The sequence below is a fragment of the Suncus etruscus genome, chromosome 14 (genome assembly GCF_024139225.1).
Source record: "Suncus etruscus isolate mSunEtr1 chromosome 14, mSunEtr1.pri.cur, whole genome shotgun sequence".
Taxonomy (NCBI): Eukaryota; Metazoa; Chordata; class Mammalia; order Eulipotyphla; family Soricidae; genus Suncus; species Suncus etruscus.
This window is the reverse complement of record NC_064861.1, coordinates 69744115-69755976: the sequence shown is the minus strand read 5'-3', so window position 1 is coordinate 69755976 and position 11862 is coordinate 69744115. Positions and strand designations below refer to the sequence as shown.

At 37.3% G+C, this 11862-nt stretch overlaps 1 pseudogene; it reads left to right on the top strand.

Moving 5' to 3' along the window:
• The first annotated feature begins 9257 nt into the window (after nt 1–9257).
• The window catches only part of LOC126028459 (peptidyl-prolyl cis-trans isomerase NIMA-interacting 4-like), a 61349-nt pseudogene continuing 58744 nt past the window's right edge, over nt 9258–11862 (top strand).

The window sequence follows — 11862 nt, the reverse complement described above, 5'->3', positions numbered from 1 at the left end:
CAGGCACATTTGACTTGGACTATAAATCCCAACTCTTAAGTGTTTTGCAGTCACTGGGAGTTTTCCATTCTCCATCTTTCATCATTTCCTCCCCTGTCGTTTCAGAGACCATCACTCTTTCTGTTCTCTGAACTCTTGTAGTAATTACACTCACTACTACTTAATTACACACCACACTGCCTTGAGAGAACAAATGCTAGTGCCTGAAAGACTCTTAAAAATCCTCTCCTATAGCCATCTTACAGTAGAAGGTGCACCTCCCAAAAGGTGTTTACATTTTTTCTACTATCTCTAGAAGGCGCCAAATATAGAATAGAATTGAAATACAACTCAAAATGTATGGTTCAGGAAATAGGCGTCTTTCAAAAATAATCCTTGTCCCCTGCTGCCAGCTGGTGAGGTCCCTGAATGCCAAACATTGAAGGAAATGGAAAGCAAACACCCACCAAGTAGATACAAATAAAAGCACTGCAGTCTGACTTTCAGAGACCCTGGAGAATGGAAAAGTTGGCAACAGCAGCTGGAAAAAGGCCACTTAGGTAAATGGTACACTTGTCAGAAAATTCTGTTGTGATAGACAAGACTTAAAAAATTAAAATGAAAACATCTAGAAACTGTGCTCATCTTTTTAAGGTTTACAGTGACTCATCACGGGGGTGACAAAGTAGTCACTTGATAGAGAGATTATCGGGATTACCCTGCTTTGCTCAACTATCATGGGAAGTCTTGTCACTATTTGCCAAAAAAGGGAGAAAATACAGCAAAGAATTTTTTTTTCTTCCAAGTATCCATTATTCTGATCTGAAGATTCAGGGATCTTTGGAGAAATACTCATTATAGGAGCAGGGCAGAAAATATCCAAGGTGAATCTAATATATCTTTGCAGTGCCAAAAAAATGTCAGGAAGAGCTAAAACCAAAAATTTCTGTGAGAGGATATGTGAGAGTAATACAAGAACCTATGGAATCAGTTTTCTGTTGGCTTTGATTTGAGCACAAAAATATTGGATCATGAGCGCAATATTGGATTATGCCTGATGTATAAGATAAATATTCCCAAAGTTCATTGTGATATTAAGTAAAGAGAAGCTACAATTCACCCAGCAGAAAAATTCCAAACCTTTTAGAAACCATTTTCTTAAGTGTGTCTGCATGAATAACAAATTTCTTCCCAAGGACATAGTCTATAGAGAGGGAAAATATGAAAGTAACATTATGACAAAAAAATCAATAAACTCTACCTCCACCTGGAGGTCAAGGTTAATGCCAGTGATCCTTCACATGGGTTTATGTATCCTTGTACATAAAGGTTAAAATGGATAGCATTGGGGTGAAGATAAATATTTTGTGGACACAAAGATGATGATCATATATTTTGATAGGGTTGTTATCATTTATTTCTCTATGTGTGTTCACAAAGCAATCTAATTTATTTTGGGTAGGAAGTAGTGATGGGCTGCACCTGGATGTGCTCCAAGATTACTATACCTGGTGCTTGGAGACCATATGTAGAGCAAGAATTGAATCTACGTTGGCCATATGCAAGGCAAGTACTTTACTCACTGTACTTTCTCTGCAGCCCAAACCAATCCATTTTAAAATAAATTCTTCTTCTAGATATATATGCCAGTTCTAATTATCCAGCCATGCCTGACATCTTCCAAATCACAAAAAAGGAGAAAGATGCATTTTCAAAGTGCTTTATAGCTCTAGGTAGCTGAAGTCAGATTCACTTCAAAGGAAGCTGAATGTGATTTTCCTGGTCTGTGAAACACGTGTCTAACTCTATGTCAGAAGCTACATTCCACCACTAGAAAATGCCTGAATACAAGCTAAACTTGTTTATTGCTTTTATTTGCCTCCTCCTGCATTAAATATTGCCTTTTATCTTTTTCCATTTTATCCTTTGAATGAAAATTCAAAATTAATGGATTGCATTTACTTTTTTAACAATGACATAATATTTATAAATGGGATTATTTTTATAGAGGAGCAGCCATTTCTATAAACAGAACATACACCATAATTATTCAAATTTTTTATTCCATTAAATGAAAACATTTAAGTAATAATTAAGTGTTTCATAATTCAAACCCAAATTGTTACCCTAAAGTCAGATGCTTTCATACTATTTGAGTAAAATAGAATTATTATTTCTAACCCACTTACTATCTATTTTTAATTTAATAAAATGTTCTGTTGAGTTTATTTCTCTCATTTCTTTAAAAACACTCTGATAGCCTCTACTGAAATTAAATGATGACTCATTCCTATTCTCCTACTGACACTAATATTTCAATGGCTGATATTTTTGCCTCTGATTTAAGATTCTGGTTATTGGCAATGAAGATAATCCATGATCCCTGCTTTTTATAAAGAACTGTTGCTAGAAAATGTATTACTGTATTATTCTGATATTACTTATTGCATATTTCAAACTTTAAATATTAAAAAATAAGACTTACTTGAAAATTATATATATATTTCACAATGAGCAGCTTTTGTACTCACACCCTGCATCATTTGGGGGTACAGTGAAACAGTCCCCCCAAACAGTTTAACAGCCTATGATGGTCAATGCCAAAGCAAAAGAGGAATACAAACACACGAATTTGCCCTCCCAAATCAGGGAAGAATGTTGTTTGCCATCCATCTAAGATGTAATTTTGGTAACCTCCTAATTACTTACAGTCTAGTAAGCCACAAGACAGGCCAGTATCACCTAGCTCTAGGAAACTCCCTATAGATAACAGACTAAAATCAGTCTGTTCATTGTATCACTCTCTACCTCTTAGGACAGTCATTGTCTCTGAATTCTCAGCAGTAAATGCCTATTGTCTCCATCCAATGAAAACCTCCTGAAGACCTGATCTACCAATGCAGAACCTTCTACCTGGGATAAAGACTCTGGATAAGGCCTGTGCAGACTCTGATTCTCATCACAGGTTTACTCTTCTTTCCTGCATGCTATGATTACTTGGCAGTTCCTTTTCCACTGTTGGCCCAAGACTTTTTGCGCAAGCTGATCCTGGGTCCCCCTATTCATTTGTCACTCAATGAATATTGTTCCTTTCCCCTCACTTTTTTTGGGGGGGGAGGTTTGGGCCACACCCATTTGGTGCTCAAGGGTTACTCCTGGCTAAGCACTCAGAAATCGCCCCTGGCTTGGGGGGACCATATGGGATGCCAGGGGATCGAACCTCGGTCCTTTCTTGGCTAGCGCTTGCAAGGCAGACACCTTACCTCTAGCACCACCTCTCCAGCCCCTTCCCCTCACTTCTGTACAGACATCAGGTCTTCAGAGAAAGAGTCTTCATTCCCTAAGGCCCTTGAAAGTATCTATTTACATACTCTTTCTCTATCCTCTCAATGTACCATTTTTTTATTGCTGTGGGCTTTAATAATGTGTGGAACACAGGACTCACCATTTTATTCCAACACTCAATATAATGAAACAAATATTTTGTGACAAATGAACAAATATTGATAAAGCCCCTACTTAAGTTCCTGGCAGTGATCTGGCTTCTTTAGAAATAATAGCAAGTTCTCGGGGAAACAGATCGTTACGAGATAATAAACAAACAAATACATGCCAGGGAGTCTGTAAAAACACTAGATATGTTTTGAGGATAAAATAAAGCCTCTTACAGCAGAATAAGGAAGAGTGTGATGGGGGGCAATGAGGTAGTATTTTATAACCCCTGGGCTTCCTTAGACTGTCCTTGTGAGGACCCATCCTTGGAGAAAGAGGAAAATAACTTGAGGTACATGACATCTGGCTTTCTGGCCACATCATGCAGTGAAGGTGCAGGCATGTTGCTTAAGATCTTTGAATTTTATTCTCAGAGAGATGAGAAGTCAGAGAGAGTTATGAGCAGGGCGTGATGTGGTCTGATTCCGTAAATAAAGTGATGTGCTCTGAATAAGTGATAAAGGCTCTCTCTGGCTGCTCTGTGGAGTACAGGCTTGATGATGGAGAAGGCAGGAAGCAAGTACTTCAGTCAGCGGGCAGCTACAAAGGTGCAGGGAAGAGATATTTGGATTCCACTGTGTTTAAAGGGAGTGTGTTGAGGATTTACTGCTAGAAGTATGCATGGGAGTTGCAAAAGGGGTATAGAGGATAATGCCAAGATTTTAGGCTACCCGAGAGGAGCTTCCAATCACAGGGAAAAGAAGTGTGTGTGTGTGTGGGGTCTGTGTGTGTGCACGCGTGTGTGGGTGTGTTCATATGAATAGATGTAGAAGGGAAGGGGTGGTTGCAGGAAGACATAAGAATTAATAATCAGTCTAAGACAAGCCCATTTTCTTCCTGGATGAAATAATCTCCAACAAAAGCTATTCCTGAGAGCATTAGAAACTCACGAGTCAGAAATTGTGCTCAGGGGAGTCTACATTGAAATATTGACATGAGGCACTGAAGAAATGATCAAATATTTATAGAGTGGTAATTAATTTTTTAAGTTTTCCTTCCTCTAAGAGTTGGTTTATAAGAACAATACCAGGCCTGGTCACAATTCCTCTAGAAGTTTTCAAGGCTATGATTTTAAATGAAGACAGAAAACTATGTTTAATTCACTAACACTTGACAATGTTGAGTTATTGTGACCGGATGATATTAGTGGAAGTTCTTAGCATATTTTACTTTTAAATTCTTACCATAATTACATAGACCTCTATTCTTATCATTCAGTGGGTTATCTATTCTATTAAATGTGAAATGTGAAATAACTAAATTCCTTAAACTTGCATATCTTATTTTGTTTACATAAACTATTCTGATATTTATAAGCCTAGGTTTGTCTTCAGATACTTTGGCTTTTATTTTATTATTATGTTTCTGTTGTTGTTGTTTTGAGCAACGCCCATTTGATGCTCAGGAGTTACTCCTGGCTAGACACTCAGAAATCGCCCCTGGCTTGGGGGGACCATATGGGACACCGGGGGATCGAACCGCAGTCCGTCCTAGGCTAGCGCTTGCAAGGCAAATGCCTTACCTCTGGCACCACCTCTCCGAGCCCACTTTTGGCTTTTAATTCACAATATTACTATAATTGAAAAGCTCCCAGGCCAAAGAATAAAGCTAGAGTAGTCCATAGTTAGTAGCTTGATTTTCCCAAATCAACCCTAACAAGGCTACATTCTTTTTTTTTTTAAGGCTGCATTCTTGATTCAAAATTACATGAAGGGGCAGAGTAAAAGTTATCTGGAAAATATATATAGTCAGAACCCAAGAACAAAGACTACAGACTTGAAAAGCAAGTCAAAACAGGAGAAAGAAATAATACTATTAATTTAAAACAATTTATTGAGTTCATTGTAAATTACAAGTCCTTCATAGTTATATTTCAGGCATATGGTGACAGTGGATTAGGGCCATTCCCACCATCAGTGTTGACCTCCTCAACCAGAAGGAACAAAACTAATATTGATTTATTTTTGGTTTTGGGGGGCCACTCTTGGTGACTTCCAGGTTATGCGCTCAGAAATCGCTCCTGGTTTGGAGGACCCTATGGGAAGCCAGGGATCAAACCCAGCTCCATCCTGGGCTAGGGCAGGCCAGGCAGATGCCTTAACCCTTGCGCCACCACTCCGACCCCCTGGAAACAAAACTAACATTAAAAATATAAAGTGGGGGAGCTGATTTCTGCTGTGTGAACAGAAGGAGGGAAGACAGCTTGGGCCTTCTCTCTGTTGTTCTGTGGCCTGGGATTTTGATCCTCTGTGTCATTCTTCCCTGAGGGCTTCTCTTCTTCAGAAGTAAGCCATTCCACCCCACAGAGAGTGGAGCTGATTTCTGCTGTGTAAATAGAAGCACGGTAGACATCTTGGACCTTCTCTCTGCTGTCCTGCGGCCTGTGATTTCGATCCTCCTGCACCATTCTTTCCTGAGGGCTCCTCTTCTTCAGAGGTGAGCCATCCCCACCTAAAGGTTGGAGCCAGAGGAGCATGGCTCAATGACACCGCTTATAAAATTAGAAAAAGACCAACAAATGAAACAAAAAAGGTAGGCAATAGGAAATAACAAAGCTTAGAGCAAAAATCAATGAAGTGGAATTTCAAAAAACAATCGAAAGATCAACAAAAGCAAAAGTTGGTTCTTTGAAAAAAAAATAAACAATATTGATAAACAACTGGCAAAACTCATAAAGAAAGGGAGAGCAAGAAACTTGATAAACAAAATTAGAAATGAAAAGGGGGAGATCACTACAGATATTGCAGAGATTCAAAGGGTAATCAGAAGCTACTTTGAAAAACTTTGTACCACAAAACATGAGAACCTGGAATAAATGGAAAAATTCTTGGACTCATAACCTTTCACAGTTGAATAAGGATGAGGTAGCATATCTAAACAGTCCCATCACTATAGAGGAAATTAATATGGTGACCAAAAAATTTCCCAAAAACAAATACCCAGTCCCAAATGGGTTCACTAATGAATTCTTTTAAACCTTTCAAGAGGAACTTCTCCCAATTCTTTTGAGGCTCTTTTGTAAAATTGAAGAAATAGGGACACTTCCAAATAGTTTCTATGAAGCTAACATTCCCTTAATACTAAAACAAGATAGATGCTGCCAAAAAAAGAAAATTACAGACCAATATTCCCTATAAATATAGATGTAAAGATCCTCAACAGAATTCTGGCAAATAGAATTCATCAAGAAGATCATTCACTATAATCAAGTACATTTCATCCCAGAAATGCAAGAATGATTTAACATCCACAAATCAATCAACATAATACATCATATCAACAAAAAAATAAAAATCATGATCATATCAATAGATGCAGATAAAGCATTCGATAAGATCCAACACCCATTCTTGTTAAAAAAAAACCTTCATCAAGACGGGAATTAAAGGAACTTATCTCAATATAGTAAAGGCCATCTACCACAGAAAATGGCAAATATTATTCTCAATGGAGATGAACTAAAATCCTTTCCTCTAAAATCTGGTACAAGACAAGGCTACCTTCTGTCACCACTCATGTTCAATAGTACTGGAATTACTTGCTATAGCGATTAGGCAAGAAAAAGATATCAAGGGCATTCAGATAGGTAAGGAAGAAGTTAAGCTCTCACTGTTTGCAGATGGCATGATACTATATTTAGAAAACCCTAAGGACTCTGCCAAAAAGCTTCTGCCAAAAAACAATGGATTCATATAGCAAATAGGCAGGTTAAAAAATTAACATTCAAAAGTTAATGGCCTTCTTGTACAGTAATAATGATAAAGAATATATGGACATTAAAAAAACAATCCCATTCACATTAGTGCCCCCAAACTCAAATATCTTGGAGTCAACTTAACTAAAGAGGTGAAGAACCTATACAAAGAAAACTACAAACACTGCTTCAGAAATAAAAGAGGACACAAGGAAATGGAGACACATACCCTGCTCATGGATTGGCAGGATTAACAACATTAAAATGGCGATACTCCCCAAAGCATTGTACATATTTAATACAGTGCCTCTAAAGATAACCATGACATTCTTCAAAGAAGTGGATCAAACATTCCTGAAATTTATTTGGAACAATAAACATCCACGAATAGCTAAAGTACTCCTTGGGAAAAAGAATATGGGAAGCATTACTTTCCCAGTTTTAAACTGTATTACAAAGAAAATATAAATATATTTATTTATAAAATAAAATATAATAAAAATATAATAAATATCAAAAAATAGTTATCAAAACAGCATGGCATTGGAATAATGACAGATCCTCAGATCAGTGGAATAGGCTTAAGTATTCAGAGAATGTTCCCCAGACATACAATCAACTAATCTTTGATAAAGGAGCAAGAAATCCAAAATGGAGCAAGAAAAACCTCTTCAACAAGTGGTGTTGGCACAACTGGTTAGCCACTTGCAAAAGAGCTTACTCAGACCCCCAGCTAACACCATGCACAAAGGTAAAGTCCAAATGGATTAAAGACTTGATATTAGGCATAAAACCATAAGTTATATAGAACAACATGTAGGTAAAACACTCCATGTCATTGAGACAAAAGGCATCTTTAAGGAGGAAACAGCACACTCCAAACAAGTGCAAGCAGAGATAAACAGATGGGACTATATTAAGCTGAGAAGATTCTGCACCTCAGAGGAAATAGTGCCTAGGATACAAAAGCTACCCAGCAGAATGGGAGAAACTATTCACTTAATACCCATTTGACAAGGGGCTAATATTGAAAATATACAAGGTACTGACATAACTTAATAAGAAAAAAACATATAACCCAATCAAAAATTTGAAGAAATAAACAGACACATCCTAAAAGAAGAAATACAAATGGCCAAAAGACACATGAAAAAATGCTCCACATCACTAACCATAAGGGAGATGCAAATCAAAACTACAATGAGGTACCATCTCACACCACAGAGACTGGCACACATCACAAAGAACAAGATAACCAATTCTGGAGGGGATGTGAAGAGAAAGAAACTCTCATTCACTGCTGGTGGTAATGCCATCTAGTCCAGCCTTTATGGAAAAAAATATGGAGATTCCTCAAAAAACTGGAAATTGATCTTCCATATGATCCAGCTATACCACTCCTAGGGATATACCCTAGAAACACAAAAATACAATTCAAATATCCCTTTCTCACACCTATATTCATGCAGCACTATTTACAATAGCCAGACTCTGGAAACAACCAAGATGCTCTTCAGCAGATGAATGGCTAAAGAAACTAGTACATATACACAATGGAATATTATGCAGCCGTCAGGAGAGATGAAGTCATGACATTTTCCTATACATGGATGTACATGTGATCTATTATGCTAAGTGAAATAAGAATTTTAAGAATAATTAAAGACATTATTGTAATAATGCCTAGATACAATAGAGCTAAGGTCTGGAAGAGCCGGAAGGACCAGCTTACAATTTGAAGCTCACCACAAAGAGTGCTGAATGCTGTTAGGGAAATACCTACACTACCAACTAGCATGACAATGTTAGAGAATGAGAGAAGCAGAATACCTGTCTCAAATACAGGCAGGGGTGGAGGATGAAGGGGGGCATTGCTGGTGGGAATGTTGCACTGGTGAAGGGGGGTATTCTGTTTATGACTGAAACCCTATTACAATCATGTTTGCAATAATGGTGCTTAAATAAAGATCTTACATATCTAAAAAAGAATATAAAGCTGATTTGAAGTAAGATAAATATAATATAAAAGGAGCTTAGAGATATTAATTTCTTTACTTACAAAAAGAAAAAAACCTCCTAAAACAAACAAAGCATGAGCAAATTGAAATTCCGGATAAACAGCCTTCAGCCTATGCCTCCAAAGTATGAGGTCAGGCAAATATAGATAGAATAGCAAGATAAGATAATCAGGGGATGAGCCTTAGGACTTATAGATGAGGCCTTCGTAGAAGAAAACAGGCAATATCCCTTTATAGTTTTATTTTAAATGACAACAGATGAGTAATGAATTCAAAGCAAATAGAAAGGAATTGAAAGGAAAAAATTATTTAAGAAAATACTAGGAAAATTTAAGAGAAAAGAAGAATTTCTTCCAAGAGCTCATCAGACTATTTTATATGGCCAAGTAAAGAATCTATGAACTCGAACATGTGTTGTTAGGACCTTCCTAAACTATGGGATCTAGAGAGACAGTATAGTGGGAAGGGAGTTTGCCTTGCTCACAGCTGACCTGACTCCATCTCCAGTATTTCATAAGGTATTCTGTGCATTGGCAGGAGTGATCCCTGAGTGCAAAGCTGGAAGTAAGCCCACAATCAGTTGTAGCCCCCAAAACAAAACAAAATAAAACAAAAAAGCTTCTTAAACTGCGAATAGTTTAGGGGAGGGATTCTCAACAGGGTATTCAAAAATTGGGGGATAAAATTTAAAATAATGATATATGATTAATTGCAATCTCCAAAGGAGGAAAGAGAATGAGACAAAGATATTAAATTTAATAATAGCCAAAGCATTTCCAAAATTAGAGGGATATGGATAGGGAAGATGACAATGTCACAGGGAATAGGATGGAGAATTTTGGAATGATATAACATACTTACACTACTTCTGGAACAGTATAATGTTATTTGTAAATGCACATAGTAATTATAAGCTATGAAATAATTAAAAAATTATAAATGCATTTTAGAAATTCAAGGGTAACTGCTACATACTGGTTAGAAGATAAAGCACATTTGGGATGAAATAAACTTTTGAGAAGAAAGATTCAAGAGTTGGAAAATATAAAGGGGCTGAAGGATAGTCCAGGAGGTAAAGTGCTTGCTCTTCATGTAGCCAACCTTGATTCAATCCTCAACAACTCATATAATTCCTCAGACTAAAGCTGGAAGCAAGCCATGAGCATCACTGGATAATGAAGAATAAACATCCAACCTGTTTAGATGTGATGGTAATTAAGACCTAGAAGATGGTACAGAAGTGCCTAGAATCCTCTTGCCAACAACACAAGGCAAAAGATTGGGCCAAGACCTTATATTTCGAGTCCTGGATTCAATTCTTCTATGTGTACAGTGTGTTATGTGTGTTTCTGTGTGTGTGTGTGTGTGCAAGAGAGAGAGAGAGAGGCAGAGAGAGAGAGAGAGAGAGAGAGAGAGAGAGAGAGAGAGAGATGGGTCTCCCAAACTAAGAAGCAATACTTAGACGCCAGCACAGCGTGTGAGAATTCAACTTAAATCTGACTCTATGGATCTATAGATTTAGCAGCACATTCTTGGGCTCAGTGCTACAACACTGTCTACCAACACTACTTCAATCACCAACCTAAAACTGTTTATGCTGGTAACTGAGAGGGTTTAAATCTGAGCTTGCCAAGATCCCTTTCTTGAGTATGTGACTAATGTATTCAGAGCGCTCACATAACTCAGAGAAATAATTTACTTACTAAATTTCCTCTTAATTAACAAGATATACAAATGAGAAATAACTGGGTAGAGCATGTAGTGTAGAGCATTTTCTATGTAGTATAGGTAATAGCTACATTCTTTAGACATACCATCACTTCCAAAGTTTCTTGTGTTTACCCACATAGAAGTTTTATACAGCTCATCCTTTTGGGTTTTATGGAGGCATGATAGATGAGCCCATTGATGGCTGGTACTTGATTCAATCTTCAGTTTAAGAGGCAGGAGAGTGGGAACTAGAATCCCAATTCTCCAATCACATGGTGATCTCCATCATTAAATGATTTCCAAAGTCATCTCATTAGTCTAACAAGAACTACTTCATCACTGTCCTGACTTAGGGAATTTTGAGGGCTTCAGTACCTCTATGCCAGAAAAAAATTGGACCAGGATCATAGAAATATTTTGTATTATAAATCACAACATCACACCAGGAAGAAGGATCATTAGCAGAGACTGGTACATTTTGATGATGCCTCAATGACAAGATATGTCATTGGAAAATAACTGTTAAATCTTGGTAGACATGATAAAGCATAAAGACTTCAGAAAACAGCTAATTTTCATTATGGTCTAACTTGGGAAATTCACATCTATATTATTATATAATTACTTTATTATTATTAACTGATAATGCTCAGGTCTTATTCCTGGTTCTGTGTTCAGAGATAACTCCTAATAGTACTCTCGGGATGACATGTGGTGCTATAGAGCAAACCAGGGTTGTCCAGGTGCAAAGCAAGTGTCTTGACCTTTGTACAATCTCTCTGGCCATGAAGAACTTTATGATTTATTTTTGGGTTTTGTGCACACCTGGCTGTGCTCAAAGCTTAATCTTGAATGTGTTTAGAAGTCACACCTGGCAGGCTCAAGAAACCTTATAGTGTACCAGAAATCAAAACCAAGCCAGCTGCTTACAAGGCAAACAAACACTCTAGCCACTGTATTATATTTCTC